We start from the raw sequence: 17,858 nt of genomic DNA, 5'->3' as shown, positions 1-17,858 counted from the left end.
GAGGAAGAAAGCGTTCTCCAGGCCATAATAGCTCAAAATTTCTCTAGTCTAGACAACACCAAAGACATAAAGATTCAAGAAGCCCAGAGAGTCCCAAACAGAATTAACCCAGACCTAAAGACACCAAGACATGTCATACTTAGATTGGAAAGGAATAAGGATAAAGAAAGGATCCTCAAGGCTGCAAGAGAAAAACAAAGAGTCACCTACAAAGGAAAACCCATAAGATTAGCAGCAGACTTCTCCATACAAACACTACAGGCCAGAAGAGAATGGCAAGATATCTATCGAGTGCTCAATGAGAAAGGCTTTCAGCCAAGAATACTATATCCCGCTAGATTGTCATTCAGACTAGATGGAAGCATCAAAACCTTCTCAGACAAGCAACAGTTGAAGGAAGCAACCATCACCAAGCCTGCCTTGAAAGAAGTTCTGAAAGGTTTCCTATAAACAACCAGACCACCACAAATAGAACATATATCAAAACACTCTAAAACTCTACTAGAATGGCGTTAAAATATCTTCAATCTTTGATATCAATAAATGTGAATGGCCTGAATTCACCTATTAAAAGACACAGAGTAGGAAGATGGATCAGAAAACACAACCCAACAATATGTTGTCTACAGGAAACTCACCTAACGCAACAAGACAAACACAGACTTAAAGTGAAAGGATGGAAAACTATCATTCAAGCCAATGGCCCACAAAAAAGGGCAGGAACAGCTATTCTCATATCTGACATGATAGACTTTAAAATAGATAAGATTAAAAAAGATAGGAATGGACACTACTTAATGCTCAGAGGATCAGTCAATCAAGAGGACTTAACAATTATTAATATCTATGCACCCAATGAGAAACCATCTAAATACATCAAACTTCTACTGAAAGAGCTACAGCAATATATTAACAGTAACACAATCATAGTAGGAGACTTCAACACCCCACTCTCTCAACTTGACAGATCATCCAGGCAGAAAATCAGTAAAGACATAAGGGAGCTAAATGAAGAGATAGATAAACTAGAACTATTGGACATTTTCAGAGTCATTCATCCCAAGAAACTGGAATACACATTTTACTCAAATACACATGGATCATTCTCAAGGATAGACCATATGTTAGGCCACAAAGACAGCATCAGCCTATTTAAGAGCACTGAAATCATCCCAAGCATCTTCTCAGACCACAGTGGAATTAAACTAACACTTAACAATCAACAAAAGATTAGTAACAATGCCAAAATGTGGAAGCTCAACAGTACACTTCTTAACAACTTCTGGGTCAAAGAGGAAATCAAGGAAGAAATCAAAATGTTTCGAGAGTTCAATGAAAATGAAGACACAAGCTATCAAAATATTTGGGACACAGCTAAAGCAGTCCTAAGAGGGAAGTTCATAGCTATACAAGCACACATTAGGAAACAAGAAAAGGCACAAATAAACAGCCTGATTGCACATCTTAAAGACCTAGAAGAAGAACAACAAAGGAACCCTAAAGCAACCAGAAGGACAGAAATTACTAAAGTTAGGGCAGAAATAAATAACATTGAGAATAGGAAAACCATACAAAAGATCAATGAAAGTAAATGTTGGTTCTTCGAAAGAGTAAACAAAATCGACAAACCTTTAGCCAGACTCACAAAACAAAAAAGGGAGAAGACCCAAATAAATCAGATAGTAAACGAAAGAGGAGATATCACAACAGACACTGCAGAAATTCAACATATCATGCGAGGCTTCTATGAACAACTATATGCCACCAAGTTAGAGAACCTGGAAGAAATGAATGATTTCCTAGATACCTACCAACTTCCAAAACTAAGTAAAGAGGAAGTGGATAACATGAACAGGCCCATCACAGCTAATGAAATTGAAACAGTTATCAAAAATCTTCCCAAAAATAAAAGTCCTGGACCAGATGGTTTTACAAATGAATTCTACAAAACTTTCAAAGAAGAACTAATACCTCTACTTTTAAAAGTCTTCCCGAAGATTGAAGACACTGGAATACTCCCTTCCAGCTTCTATGAAGCCAACATCACCCTGATACCAAAAGCAGACAGGGACACAACCAAAAAAGAAAACTACAGACCAATATCTCTGATGAACATAGATGCGAAAATATTGAACAAAATTCTAGCCAACCGGATACAGCAGTATATCAAAAAAATTGTTCATCATGACCAAGTGGGGTTTATCCCAGGCATGCAAGGTTGGTTTAATATACGTAAATCAATCAATGTGATCCACCACATCAACAAAAGCAAGACCAAAAACCACATGGTCATATCAATAGATGCAGAGAAAGCCTTTGACAAAATACAACATCCCTTTATGATCAAAACACTACAAAAAATAGGAATAGATGGAAAATTCCTGAAGATAGTGGAGTCTATATATAGCAAACCTACAGCCAACATCATACTCAATGGTGAAAAACTGGAAGCATTTCCCCTCAGATCAGGTACTAGACAGGGATGCCCACTATCACCATTACTATTCAACATAGTGTTGGAAGTTCTTGCCATAGCAATCAGGTAGGTGCAAGGAATTAAAGGCATACAGATTGGAAGAGAAGAAGTCAAACTCTCCTTATTTGCAGATGACATGATAGTATACATGGAAAAACCTAAGGAATCTAGCAAGAAGCTTTTGGAAATCATCAGGCAATACAGTAAGGTGTCAGGCTATAAAATTAACATTCAAAAGTCAGTGGCATTCCTCTATGCAAACACTAAGTTAGAAGAAATTGAAATCCAGAAATCAGTTCCTTTTTCTATAGCAACAAAAACAATAAAATATCTAGGAGTAAACATAACCAAAGAAGTGAAAGACTTGTATACTGAAAATTATGAGTCACTACTCAAAGAAATTGAAAAAGACACAAAGAAGTGGAAAGATATTCCATGCTCATGGGTTGGAAGAATTAACATCATCAAAATGAATATATTACCCAGAGCCATCTACAAATTTAATGCTATCCCCATCAAGATCCCAACCACATTTTTTAGGAGAATAGAACAAATGCTACAAATGTTTATCTGGAACCAGAAAAGACCTAGAATTGCCAAAACAATCTTGAGAAAAAAGAACAGAACCGGAGGCATCACACTGCCAGATCTCAAATATAGGGCCATTGTCATCAAAACTGCTTGGTACTGGAACATGAACAGACACACTGACCAGTGGAATAGAATTGAGAGCCCAGAAATGAGGCCCCACACCTATGGACATCTAATCTTTGACAAAGGGGCCCTGACTATTATATGGGGGAAGCAGAGTCTCTTCAACAAATGGTGTTGGAAACAATGGGTTGAAACATGCAGAAGAATGAAGCTGAATCACTGTATTTCACCAAATACAAAAGTAAATTCCAAGTGGATCAAGGACTTGGATGTTAGACCAGAAACTATCAGATACTTAGAGGAAAATATTGGAAGAACTCTTTTCCGCATAAATTTTAAAGACATTTTCAATGAAACGAATCCAATTACAAGGAAGACTAAGGCAAGTATAAACCTATGAGACTACATCAAATTAAAAAGCTTATTCACAGCAAAAGAAACCACTACCCAAATCAAGAGACCCCTCACAGAATGGGAGAAGATCTTTACATGCCATACATCAGATAAGAGTTTAGTAACCAACATATATAAAGAGCTTACCAGACTCAAAAACAAGACAACAAATAACCCCATCCAAAAATGGGGGGAGGACTTGGACAGAATATTCACCACAGAAGAGATCCAAAAGGCCGAGAAACACATGAAAAAATGCTCCAAGTCTCTGATTTTCAGAGAAATGCAAATCAAGACAACAATGAGATATCACTTCACTCCTGTGAGAATGTCACACATCAGAAAAGGTAACAGCAGCAAATGCTGGAGAGGGTGTGGGGTCAAAGGAACCCTCCTGCACTGCTGGTGGGAATGTCAATTGGTCCAACCTCTGTGGAGAACAGTCTGGAGAACTCTCAGAAGGCTAGAAATGGACCTACCCTATGACCCTGCAATTCCCCTCCTGGGGATATATCCTAAGGAACCCAACACATCCATCCAAAAAGATCTGTGGACACATATGTTCTTGGCAGCACAATTTGTAATAGCCAAAACCTGGAAGCAACCCAGGTGTCCCACAACAGATGAGTGGCTGAGCAAGTTGTGGTATATATACACAATGGAATACTACTCAGCTGTAAAAAATGGTGACTTCACCGTTTTCAGCCGATCTTGGATGGACCTTGAAAAAATCATGTTGAGTGAAATAAGTCAGAAACAGAAGGATGAATATGGGATGATCTCACTCTCAGGCAGAAGTTGAAAAACAAGATCAGAAAAGAAAACACAAGTAGAACCTTAAATGGAATTGGCGTATTGCACCAAAGTAAAAGACTCTGGGGTGGGAGTGGGTGGGTGGGGAGAATACAGGTCCATGAAGGGTAAATAATAAGTAAATGTTTTTAATTTCTTTATTTTGGGGGGGCTTGGTGTCCCTTTTTCCCATTTGATAGGACAAAGAGAAATTGAGAGGGGTGGGGGAATACAGAGAGGGAGAGACACCTGAAACACTGCTTTACCACTCATGAAGCTCACCATTCAAGCCCACCCCCGCAGATGGGAAGAAAGAGCATGAATCCAGGTCCTTGCTTACGGTAATGTGTGTACTCAGCTGGGTGCACCACTCCCAAGGTGACCTCCTCTCCCTATTCTTTTTTTCTTTTTAATTTCCTTATTGGAGAATTAATTTTTTACATTTGACAGTAAATACAATAGTTTGTACATGCATAACATTTCCCAGTTTTCCATATAATAATACAACCCCCACTAAGTTCTCTGCCATCCTTCTTGGATCTATATTCTCCCCACCCACTCACCCCAGAGTCTTTTACTTTGGTGCAATATACCAGTTCCAGCTCAGGTTTTACTTGTATTTTCTTTTCTGATCTTGTTTTTCAACTTCTGCCTGAGAGTGAGATCATCCCATATTCATCTTTCTGTTTCTGACTTATATCACTTAACATGAATGTTTCAAGGTCCATCCAAGATTGGCTGAAAACGGTGAAGTCACCATTTCTTATAGCTGAGTAGTTGTCCCTTGTGTATATATACCACAACTTGCTCAGCCACTCATCTGTTGTTGGACACCTGGGTTACTTCCGGGTTTTGACTCTTACAAATTGTGCTGCCAAGAACATATGTGGACACAGATCTTTTTGGATGGGTGTGTTGGGTTTCTTAGGATATATCCCCAGGAGAGGAATTGCAGTGTAATAGGGTAGGTCCATTTCTAGCCTTCTGAGAGTTCTCCAGACTGTTCTCCACAGAGGTTGGACCAATTGAGATTCCCACCAGCAGTGTAGGAGGGTTCCTTTGACCCCACAACCTCTCCAGCATTTGTTTCTGCTACCTTTTCTGATGTATGACTTTCTCACAGGAGTGAAGTGGTATCTCATTGTTGTCTTGATTTGCATTTCTCTGACAATCAGAGACTTGGAGCATTTTTTCATGTGTTTCTCGACCTTTTGGATCTCTTCTGTGGTGAATATCCTGTCCATGACCTCCCCCCATTTTTGGATTGAGTTATTTATTGTCTTGTTGTTGAGTTTGGCAAGTTCATTATATATTTTGGTTATTAACCTTTTGTCTGATGTATGGCATGTAAAGATCTTCTCCCATTTTGGAGGGGTCCCTTGGTTTGGGTAGTGGTTTCTTTAGCTGTGCAGAAGCTTTTTAATTTGATGTAGTCCCATAGGTTTATGCTTGTATTAGTCTTCTTTGTAATTGGACTCATTTCATTGAAGATGTCTTTAAAATTTTTGCAGAGCGCAAGTAGTGCAAAGAACAATGACCGGCATAAGGATTCCAGTTTGAGTCCCAGCTCCCCACCTGCAGAGGAGTCGCTTCACAGGTGTTGAAGCAGGTCTGCAGGTGTCTATCTTCTCTCCCCCTCTCTGTCTTCCCCTCCTCCATTTCTCTCTGTCCTATCCAACAACAATAACTACAACAATAAAGCAGCAAGGGCAACAAAAGGGAATAAATAAATATTTTTAAAAATAAATAAAATTTATGCAGAAAAGAGTTCTGCCAATATTTTTCTCTAAGTATCTGATAGTTTGTGGTCTAACATCCAAGTCTTTGATCCACTTGGAATTTACTTTTGTATTTGGTGAAATATAGTGGTTCACTTTCATTCTTCTGCATGTTTCAACCTATTGTTTCCAACACCATTAATTGAAGAGACTCTGCTTTCCCCATTTAATAATCTGGGCACCTTTGTCAAAGATTAGATGTCCATACTTCTGGGCTCTCAATTCTATTCCATTGGTCAGTGTGTCTATTCATGTTCCAGTACCATGCAGTTTTGATGACAATGGCCCTGTAATACAATTTGAGATCTGGGAGTGTGATGTCCCTGTTTCTGTTCCTTTTTCTCAAGATTGTTTTGGCAATTCTAGGTCTTTTCTGGATCCAGATAAACATTTGTAGCATTTGTTCTATTCTCATAAAAAATGTGGTTGGGATCTTGATGGGGATAGCATTTAATTTGTAGATGGCTCTGGGTAGTATATTCATTTTGATGATGTTAATTCTTCCAACTCATGAACATGGAATATCTTTCCACTTCTTTGTATCTTTTTCAATTTCCTTGAGTAGTAAATCATAATTTTCAGTATATAAGTCTTTCACTTCTTTGATTAGCTTTATCCCTAGAAATTTTATTGTTTTTGTTGCTATAGTAAAGGAATTGATTTTTGGATTTAAACTTGTTTTTAGTTATATTTATTTATTGGATAGAAGCAGGCAAAAATTGAGAGGGAAGGGGGAGATAGAGGAGAGAGACAGCTGCAGTCCTTCTTCACCATTCGTGAAGATTTCCCCCTGCAGGTGGGGACCAGGGGCTCACACCTTGGTCCTATGCACTGTAACATGTGCGCCCAACCAGGTGTGCCACCAGCTGGACCCCGGATTTCAACTTCTTCTAACTTAGTGTTTGCATAGAGGAATGCCACTGACTTTTAAATGTTATTTTGTAGCCTGACACCTTACTGTATTACCTGATGATTTCCAACCCTTCTTGCTGTATTCCATAGGTTTTTCTCTTTTTTCTTTTTTTTTTTTTTTTTTTTGCTCAGGTTTTTCTATGTATACTATCATGTCATCTGCAAATAGGGGAGTTTCACTTCTTCTCTTCCAATCTATATCCCTTTAATTTCTTGCTCCTGCCTGATTGCTATGGCAAGAACTTCCAACACCATGTTAAATAATAATGGTGATAGTGGGCAGCCCTGTCTAGTACCTGATCTGAGTGGAAATGCTTCCAGTTTTTCACCATTGAGTATGATGTTGGCTGTAGGTTTGCTATATATAGACTCCACTGTCTTCAGGAATTTTCCATCTATTTCAATTTTTTGTAGTGTTTTGATCATAAAAGGATGTTATGTTTTGTCAAAGGTTTCTCTGCATCTATTGATATGACCATGTGGTTTTTTGTCTTGCTTTTATTGATGTGGAAAATCACGTTGCAATCAACATTTACGTATATTAAACCAACCTTCCATCCCTGGGATAAACCCCACTTGGTCATGATGAACAATCTTTTTAATATACTGCTGTTTCCGGTTGGCTAGAATTTTGTTCAGTATTTTCGCATCTATGTTCATCAGAGATATTGGTCTGTAGTTTTCTTTTTTGGTTGTGTCCCTGTCTGCTTTTGGTATCAGGGTGATGTTTGCTTCATAGAAGCTGGCAGGGAGTATTCCAGTGTCTTCAATCTTCTGGAAGACTTTTAAAAGTAGAGGTATTAGTTCTTCTTTGAAGGTTTTGTAGAATTCATTTGTAAAACCATCCGGTCCAGGACTTTTATTTTTGGGAAGATTTTTGATAGCTGTTTCAATTTCACTAGCTGTGATGGGCCTGTTCCTGTTATCTAGTTCCTCTTTACTTAATTTTGGAGGTTTATATGTATCTAGGAAATTGTCCATTTCTTCCAGGTTCTCTAGCTTGGTGGCATATAGTTGTTCATAGAAGTCTCGCATGATATGTTGAATTTATGTGGTGTCTGTTGTGATATCTCCTCTTTCATTTACTATCCGATTTATTTGGGTCTTCTCCATTTTTTGTTTTGTGAGTCTGGCTAAAGGTTTGTCGATTTTCTTCACTCTTTCAAAGAACCAACATTTACTTTCGTTGATCTATTGTATGGTTTTCTTATTCTCAATGTTATTGATTTCTGCCCTAACTTTAGAGATTTCTGTCCTTCTGGTTGCTTTAGCGTTCCTTTGTTCTTCTTCTTGGTCTTTAAGGTGTGCATTCAGGCTGTTTGTGCTTTTTTTTTCTTGTTCCCTAGTCTGTGCTTGTATGGCTATGAACTTTCATCTCAGAACTGCCTTAGCCGTGTCCCAAATATTTTGATAGTTTGTTTCTTCATTTTGATAGATAGTTTCTTCATTTTCTTTTTGTGTGTGTGTGTGTGTTCATTTTCATTGAATTCTCGACACATTTTGATTTCTTCCTTTATTTCCTCTTTGACCCAGAAGTTGTTAAGTAGTGCACTACTGAGCTTCCACATTTTGGGACTATTACTAATCTTTTCTTGATTGTTAAGTGCCAGTTTCATGCCACTGTGATCTGAGAAGATGCTTGGGTTGATTTCAATGCTCTTGAATTTGCTGATACTGTCTTTGTGGCCTAACATATGGTCTGTCCTTGAGAATGACCCAAGTAGACTTGAGTAGAATTTGTATTCCAGTTTCTTGGGATGAATGATTCTGAAAATGTCCAATAGTTCTAGTTTATCTATCTCCTTGTTTAGCTCCCTCATTTCTTTATTGATTTTCTGCCTGGATGATCTGTTAAGTTGAGAGAGTGGGGTGTTTAAATCCCCTATTATGACTGTGTTGCTGTTCATATATTGCTTTAGCTCATTCAGTAGATGTTTGATGTATTTAGATGGCTTCTCATTGGGTGCATAGATGTTAATAATTGTTAAGTCCTCTTGATTGACTGATCCTCTGAGCATTAAGTAGTGTCCATTCCTATCTTATTAAATTTTATTTATTTTAAAGTCTATCATATATGAGAATAGCTGTTCCTGCCCTTTTTTTGTGGTACACTGGCTTGTATGATAGTTTTCCATCCTTTCACTTTGAGTCTGTATTTGTCTTGTTGAGTTAGGTGGGTTTCCTGTAGACAGCATATTGTTGGGTTGTGTTTTCTGATCCATCTCCCTACTCTGTGCCTTTTAATAGGTGAATTCAGGCCATTGACATTTATTCATATCAAAGATTGAAGATATTTTAATGTCATTATTGTAGATTTTTAGAGTGTTCTGATATATGACCTATTTATGGTTCTTTCAGAACTTCTTTCAGGGTAGGCTTTGTGATAGTTGATTCTTTCAACTGTTGCTTGTCTGAGATGGTTTTTATACTTCCAGCTAGTCTGAATGACAGTCTAGCAGGATATAGTAGTCTTGGTTGAAAGCCTTTCTCATTGAGCACACAATAAATATCTTGCCATTCTCTTCTGGCCTGTAGTGTTTATGTGGAGAAGTCTGCTGCTAATCTTATGGGTTTTCACTGTAGGTGACTCTTTGTTTTTCTCTTGCAGCCTTCAGGATCCTTTCTTTATCCTTATTCCTTTTCATTCTAAATATGATGTGTCTTGGTGTCTTTAAGTCTGGGTTAATTCTGTTTGGCACTCTTTGGGATTCTTGGACCTTTATGTCTCTTATGTTATCTAGACTCGAGAAGATCTCAGCTATTATGTCCTGAAGAATGCTTTCTTCCATACCTCTCTTTCTTCCCCTGGTAAGCCAATAATGCATATATTATTTCTTTTGAAGTCATCCCATAGGTCTCTGTTGTTTTCAGTATCTCTCAATCTCTTTTTGAGATCTTTTACTTCTTTTTTAGTTGTCTCTAATTTATCCTCAGTCTTGCTAATTTTGTCTTCAGCCTCATTGATTCTATTCTCTCTCTCCTCTACTGATTTCTGGAATTCATCTATTTTGTTTCCCTGTTCTGATACTGTTTTAGCTTGTTCAGCTAGTTGTGTTCTTAGCTCGGCTATTTCAGCTTTCAGCTCTCTAATAACCTTGAGATAATTAGTGTTTTCTTCCAGGGCCTCATTCATTGTTTCTGATGACAATTCTTTCAAACTCTTTACTCACCCCTGTGATTATTTCCTTAACTAGTGTTTGGATGTTGATATCATTATTTTGTGCTTCAACCTTTAGGGGGCTTTTAGCTGGACTCTTGTCCCTGTTCATTTCTCCAATATTTCTTCTTGTTGGTTTAACCATTTTATATAGTATGTTATGAGGTCCCTCTCTCAGTACTTTTCAAATTACTGATCTCTCCTGTCTGGATTGACTTGTGTCTAAGTAAGGTAATTAAAGGTTTAACCATTGTGAAAATTGACGGTTGTTTCAATATTATTTTAATCCCTGAGTTGGAGCTCAGTGGCTTAAAAGCCTCTTTTGTTCTTTTTCTCCCCTGTAGGCTATGGGAGCCTGAGGACTTTTAAACTATAAGTAGGCTTCTTAGCTTAATCACTGACTCCTGACCAAGAGATAAAGCAGGATGGAGCAGAGATAATCCAGTGGTTATGCAAAGAGACTTTCACAGCCCCACTGCTAGGCCACTGAGGTATAGCTCTTCTGAGTTTCCTTGTTAGTTCTCTTTCTCCTGGTGTCAGCACAGGGCCTCCCCCACTTGCTCCAGATTCTGAGGGCAGTAGCAATGAAGATTCACAGTTGCATTTGCTGAGTCTTAGGGGAGTCCTCTCCTCCCTCCAGCTGTCTTTTCATTGGTGAAACAAACTGGAGGTGGTGTCTCAACTGGTAAACTGCCAGACTGTTACCTGCCACTTAATCTCTCCTTAGGCCCCTCTCTGTCCACGAGCCACATGTGTTTGCTCTCACCGGTGATTTGAAGTCATTCTAGTTCTGTCTTGTTTCAGTCCCAGGTGGTCTCCTTTGGTATTCCTAGTTGACCTGGGAGAGGAGAGGAGAGAGACACAACTGCTGCTGCTCCGTAAACCCGCCTCTGGAAGTCCTCTAAATAATTTTTTTTTTTTAAAAAGTGCTAGTTTTATTTGCTTGAAAGTGTATTTTCCTTCAAAGCCCACATCAAGTTCACCTTTTCTATAAAAATCTCATTTAGGGAGTTGTGCTGTATGCAACAGGTTAAGCTGTATGCAACAGGTTAAGTTCACATGGTGCAAAACGCAAGATCCAGAGTAAGGATCCCAGTTCAAGGCCCTGGCTCCCCACCTGCAGAGGAGTTGCTTCACAGGTGGTGAAGCAGGTCTGCAGGTGTCCGTCTTTCTCTCCCCTTCTCTGTCTTCCCCATCTCTTTCCATTTCTCTCTGTCCTATCCAACAAGAATGACATCAATAATAACAATAATAATAACTACAACAACAATAAAAAACAAGAGCAACAAAAGGGAATAAATATTTTTTAAAATCTCATTTAAAGGAACCAGCTGTACCAGCCATAGTCACATTAAGAAACAGATGGTACACTCAAAAAAAATATTTCATTATGGGCTTCAGACAGTAGCACAGCGGGTTTAGCAAACATCTTGTGAAGTGCAAGGACCTGTGCAAGGATCCTGGTTGGAGCACCTGGCTCCCTACATTCAGTGGGGTCGCTTCAGGTGTCTCCCCCTGTCAGTCTTCCCCTTCCTTCGTGATTTCTCTCTGTCCTTTCTAATGATGACAATAACAGTAACAACAACAAGGGCAACAAAAATGGTGGGAGGGGAAAATGGCCTCCAGGAGCAGTGAATTCATAGTGCAGGCACTGAGCCCCAGAGATCAACCTGGAGGGAAAAAAATAGATTCATTGGGGCCAGGCGGTGGTGCACTTGGTTAAGTGCTCACATTACAGTGCACAAGGATCCAGGCTCAAGCCCATGGTCCCCACCTGCAGGGGGAAAGCTTCACGAGTGATGAAGCAGGGCTGCAGGTGTCTCTCTGTCTCTCTCCCTATCTTCCTCTCTCAATTTTTCTCTGTCTCTATACAGTAATAAATAAATAAAATAGTAAAAAAAATTATAAAAAATAAATTCATTATGATTTAATAAAGATATGGGCAGGTGATAATCAAAGTATACTAACATCATATTGTACCCCAGGTCTTTTTCTTCCCAAGACCAAAGAGAGTTCTATAGAAGAAATCACCTTAACAAGAACTGTGACATTTGCCTGAAGGAACTATGTAGACAGAGGCAATCAAGAAGGAAAGTAGCTGGGAAAATGAATAGTCTGACTCAATATTACCCTCAGAGCTTGGCAAAAAGAACCTTTTCTGGCCCTCCTTTAGCTGTAAGGGAAGGAGTGCACAGGGACAAAGAGATATTGCCACACAGAACTCATGCCTTCCCTTCTCGAACATGCTCCACATATCCAGAATCACGGACCTTTCTGCCTCTTCTAAGTCTGCTTTCAGAAGCTACATGGGTCATCTATGAATCCAGCACCATTGTGTACACGTATCCCTGCACCTGATGAGTCAACAGGGAGTAGCTCTTTGCATGCTAAGTGAGTCAGAGGGAGGGTGCAGAACAGAACTAGGTAGGAAAAGAAGGGGGTAGACTGCAGGCAGAGACCTGTTTCTCCCCATGTCCTAACATTCCCATGGGGAACTCTAATGACTGGAAACTTTAAAATTTAAACTTGGCCTTTCAGATATTAAGAAGAAATGGATAGAGTTTTGGTTCTAAACCTATGGTAGTTGGGCCTCCATTTATACTATAGTCCTAACCACCACCACCCCCCAAAAGTGACTTCCTGAACTCATTCTCCCTCCCTGCCTCATATTACCTAACCAGACTCAATTTTGAGTTAAACTAGATGCCAGTCTTTTATTTTTATTATTGGATAGAGACAGAGAGAAATTGAGAGGTGAGGGGAGATGGAAAGGGAAATAGACAGAGAGATACCTACACCCCTTGCTTCACCACTTGTGAAGCTTTCCCCCTGCAGGTGGGGACCAGGGTCTTGAACCTGGGTCCTTGTGCACTGTAATGTGTTTAACCAGGTGCACCACCACCTGGCCCCACCAGAGTCTTTTAATATGAGTCGGGTTTCCAATGGAGGGGATGTGATATGGAACTCTGGTGGTGGGAATTGTGTGGAATTGTACACTTCTTATCCTATGGTCTTGTCAATCATTATTAAATCAACAATAAACTTTTTTTTAATGAGTCAGGCTTGCAGATGCCTCCAGGAAAAGCTCAAATAGGTAGAATTTGGGTCTAAAGAGGTAAACAGTAACTAGCCACCTAACCTTTCATCTTTCTAAACTCTTAATATGGGTGGGGGTAGACAGCATAATGGTTATGCAAAGAGACTCTCATGCCCGAGGCTCCAAAGTCCCAGGTTCGATCCCCCACACCACCATCAGCCAGAGATTAAAAAAATAAAAGAAAAACCACTAATTTTTTTTTTTTTTTTTTTTTTTTTTGGTCTCCAGGGTTATCGCTGGGGCTCAGTGCCTGCACCACGAATCCACTGTCCTGGATGCCATTTTTTTTCTTTTTTATTTTTTTTGTTACCCTTCTTATTGTTGTTGTTGTTATAGCTGTTGTTGTTGTTGGATAGGACAGAGAAAAATCGAGAGAGGACGGGAAGACAGAGAGGAGGAAAGAAAAACAGACACCTGCAGACCTGCTTCACCGCTTGTGAAGTGACCCCCCCCCAACAGGTGGGGAGCCGGGGGTTCAAACCGGGATCCTTACTCGGGTCCCTGCACATTGCACCATGTGCTCTTAATCCACTGTGCTACTGCCCAGTCCCCCCACTAAAATCTTAATATATGTCTGTTGTATAGAAGAGTATTCTTTTTTTTAAAATATTTATTTTATTTATGAGAGTGAGAACTAGAACATCATTCTGGCATATGCAATACCAGGGATCAAACTCACAACTTCGTGCTTGCAAGTCGGGCGTTCTCCATACACCATCTCTCAAGCCACAATATAAGGAGGGGTGTCTTTACAGCAAACTTGTGTTTTTTCCTGCTTGTTGGTATTTGTCATTTTGTTAAAGTGTCTATCTTGATTCTAGAAATCATGTATATCCGTTCCAGAATCTCACATGGCATCATGTGTGTGATAAATCAGTAAATGTGATTGATTGCTAAGATAAATTACATACAATTAAACAAAAGTATTGCGTTTCCAGTTTGCATCTAAGCTCACAGTTCAACTAGGATACTAATCGACAGATATACAATTGATATTTCTTGTATATATATATTTATTTATTTATTTATTTATTTATTTATTTATTTATTATTGGAGAGAGACAGAGAGAAATTGAGAGGTTGGGGGGATAGAGATAGGGAAGGAAACAAAGAGACACCTGTAGACCTGCTTTACCACTCACAAAACTTCCCCCACCCTCTACAGGTAGGGACCAGAGGCTCGAACCTAGGTCCTTGTGCACTTAACCAGGTGTAGCCTACAGTTGATAATTCTAACGGCTTAGAAGTATCAACTATAAAATCAAGTAATGGGAGATACTTTAAAAAGATCTAGGATTATATTAATATAACTTCCTATGTCTACCAAAACAACACTATTACCTTGTTAATTATTCTATTTTAATTTTTAGTGATTTAATGATGACTGACAAGACTGTGGCATAAGAGGGTAACAGTTCCATACAGTTCCCACCACCAGAGTTCCATTACCCTCCATTCTTCCCCTCCAGAAGTCTCCCTATTCTTTATCTCTCTGGGAGTATGGACCAAAAATACTTTATGAGGAGCAGAAGGTGGAAGGTCTGGCTTCTGTAATGGCTTCTCTGCTGGACAAAGTTTATTTTCTAACATCCCTAGTTTATAGAATGATATCGTACACAAGATGTGCTTATAAATGCCTGATTTCTGTAACTTGAAAACCCAATTACTTGAGGTCAGATAACTCTTATATTTTTCTGATCACATAATCAACTGACATTCTCAATAACTTATATAGTACTCTATCTTCTTACTTCATTAACCTTATTTTTTAAAAAATAGTTACTGAATGAATCATAAATTTATTTTATTTTATTTTATTTTTTACCTGAGTACTGCTCAGCTCCAGCTTATGATGTGCAAGGGGATTGAACCTGGGAATTTGGAGCCTCAGGCATGAGAGTCTCTTTGCATAACCATTGTGTTATATACCCCCTCATAAAATTATTATTTTTATTTTTTTTTTAACATTTATTTGTTTCCTTTTGTTGCCCTTGTTTCTTTTTATTGTTGTAGTTACTATTGTTGGATAGGTCAGAGAGAAATGGAGAGAGGAGGGGAAGACAGAGAGAGGGAGAGAAAGATAGACACCTGCAGACCTGCTTCACCTCCTATGAAGGGTCTCCCCTGCAGGTGGGGAGCCAGGGGTTCGAACTGGGATCCTTACTCCAGTCCTTGCGCTTTGCACCGCATGCGCTTAACTCGCTGCGCTACTGCCCGACTCCCCATAAAATAAAATTTACTGACTTGTATTTCCCAGAAAATATAGCCTGTAATCACAACATGTAACATTAGGAGTGCTGAAGAGACACACAGAGGCCTTCTTCAGCAACATACCCCACCCCCAGTTATGTCTCCAGTACACAAATGAAATAAACACAGGATTTGTTAAACCATACACAGTTCTTCCTGGAACTGAAAATAGCATGTTTTATAGTTGCATGGCAACAATGAACAACTAACGATGACAAGTCAAAGAATTTTCAGCTTATTTAGATGAAGTTCAAATAAATTGTGTGGGAATAATTGGAAAGAGAACAAGAAAGTAGAAAGAGGAAACGGAGATAAGGTGATGAGAATAAATCTGGCTTAGTATTTCATATACATTATCTTACCCATGAATACTTGTAGGTAATCCTCTGGCACTGAGTCTAAATTGTTCTCTATGTACAATGTTATGTTGAATGAAACAAGTGAAGAAGAAAGAATATAAACAGTAAGCTAATTTAAGTTATTTTGATATAACGATACATAGAAGACCGCTTGGAAGTTAGAAAGTAGCTAAAAGAAGGCGCCAGGCTGTGCGGCACCTGGTGAAGCTCACACATTACAGTGAACATGGTCCCAGGTTCAAGCTCCTGGCCTCCACTTGCAGGGGGGAAGCTTCACGAGTGGTGAAGCAGGGCTGCCAGAGTCTCTCTCCCTCTCTATCTCCCCCCCTCTCAATTTCTCTGTCTCTATCCAATAATGAATAAGTAAAAATATTTTTAAAAAGAAAGTAGCTACAAGCAGAAGTCATGTATATTAATCACTTAAGAATAGTATACAGAGATCTCACTCTCAGGTCAAAGTTGAAAAACAAGATTAGAAAAGAAAACACAAGTCGAACCTGAAATGGAATTGGAGTATTGCACCAAAGTAAAAGACTCTGGGGTGGGTGGGTGGGTGGGGAGAATACAGGTCCATGAAAGATGATGACATAGTGGGGGTTGTATTGTTATATGGGAATCTGGGGAATGTTATGTATGTACAAACTATTGTATTTACTGTTGAATGTAAAACATTAATTCCCCAATAAAGAAATAAATTTAAAAAAAAAAAAGAATAGTATACAGGACCAGGGAACTAGCACAAGGTGTTAAAATACAGGATTTGTATGAGCGATGTTCCCAGATCATCAGTCCCTGATATCACAAAAACCAGAGTTGAGTAGTGCTCTGATGTCTTTATATTTCATCATCTTAATGGTTTAGAGTACAGTTGTTGAAACATGGGTACAATTTCACACCTCTCTCTCTAATAAAAAATGTACAAACTGAAAATAGTAGCCTGGAAAGTGGCTCAGTCTTAGAGCCCAGGACTTTACTTGCATGTGTGAAACCCAGGTGCAATCCCTGGCATCACATATGCCAGAGCTGTACTCTAGTCATTCATTCTCCCGTCCTCCCTACCCACACCACACACACACACACACACACACACAGAGTAATTTTTTTTTTGCCTCCAGGGTTATTGCTGGGGCTTGGTACCTGCACCACGAATCCACTGCTCCTGGAGGCTTTCCACCCCCCTTTTTTGTTTTACCATTGTTGAGGTTATTATTGTTGTTATTGATGTCATTGTTGTTGGATAGGGCTGAGAGAAATGGAGAGAGGAGGGGAAGACAGAGAGAGGGAGAGAAAGATAGACACCGGCAGACCTGCTTCACCACTTGTGAAGCAACTCCCCTGCAGGTGGGGAACCAGGGGCTCAAGCCAGGATCCTTACGCCGGTCCTTGTGCTTTATGCCATGTATGCTTAACCTGCTGTGCTGTGCTACCCCCAAAGTAAAATTTTTTAACTGAGAGTCTTAGCTCAAGAGATGGCACAGTGGTTAAAGCATTGAACCCTCAAGCATGAGGTCCCAAGACTGATCCCGTGCACTGCAAGTGCCGGAGCAATGTTCTGGTTCTGTCTCCTCTCTCTTTCAATAAATCTAGAAAGAAAGAAAGAAAGAAAGAAAGAAAGAAAGAAAGAAAGAAAGAAAGAAAGAAAGAAAGAAAAAAGAAAAGAAAAGAAAAGAAGCCACAGGATTGGAGAGATAACATAGACAGCAGTTGGGGACAATTTTCATACCCACAGCTCAGAAGTCATAGATTCAGTGCCTGGCACAACCAGAACCATTACTCTGGTTTAGAAAGGGTGGGGGGCAGGAGTAGATACCATAATGCAAAGAGACTGTCATGCCTGAGGCTCCGAAGTCCCAGGTTCAATCTGCTGCACTACCATCAATCATAAATAAAAAATAAGGGGGCTGGGCAGTGGAGCACCCGGTTGAGTGCACAGGTTACCATGCTCAAGAACCCAGGTTCATGGTCCCCATTCTCCTGTGTAGGGTGGGGA

The sequence above is a fragment of the Erinaceus europaeus genome, chromosome 11 (genome assembly GCF_950295315.1).
Source record: "Erinaceus europaeus chromosome 11, mEriEur2.1, whole genome shotgun sequence".
In the NCBI taxonomy this organism is placed as follows: Eukaryota; Metazoa; Chordata; class Mammalia; order Eulipotyphla; family Erinaceidae; genus Erinaceus; species Erinaceus europaeus.
Note: the sequence above shows the minus strand (reverse complement) of the source record.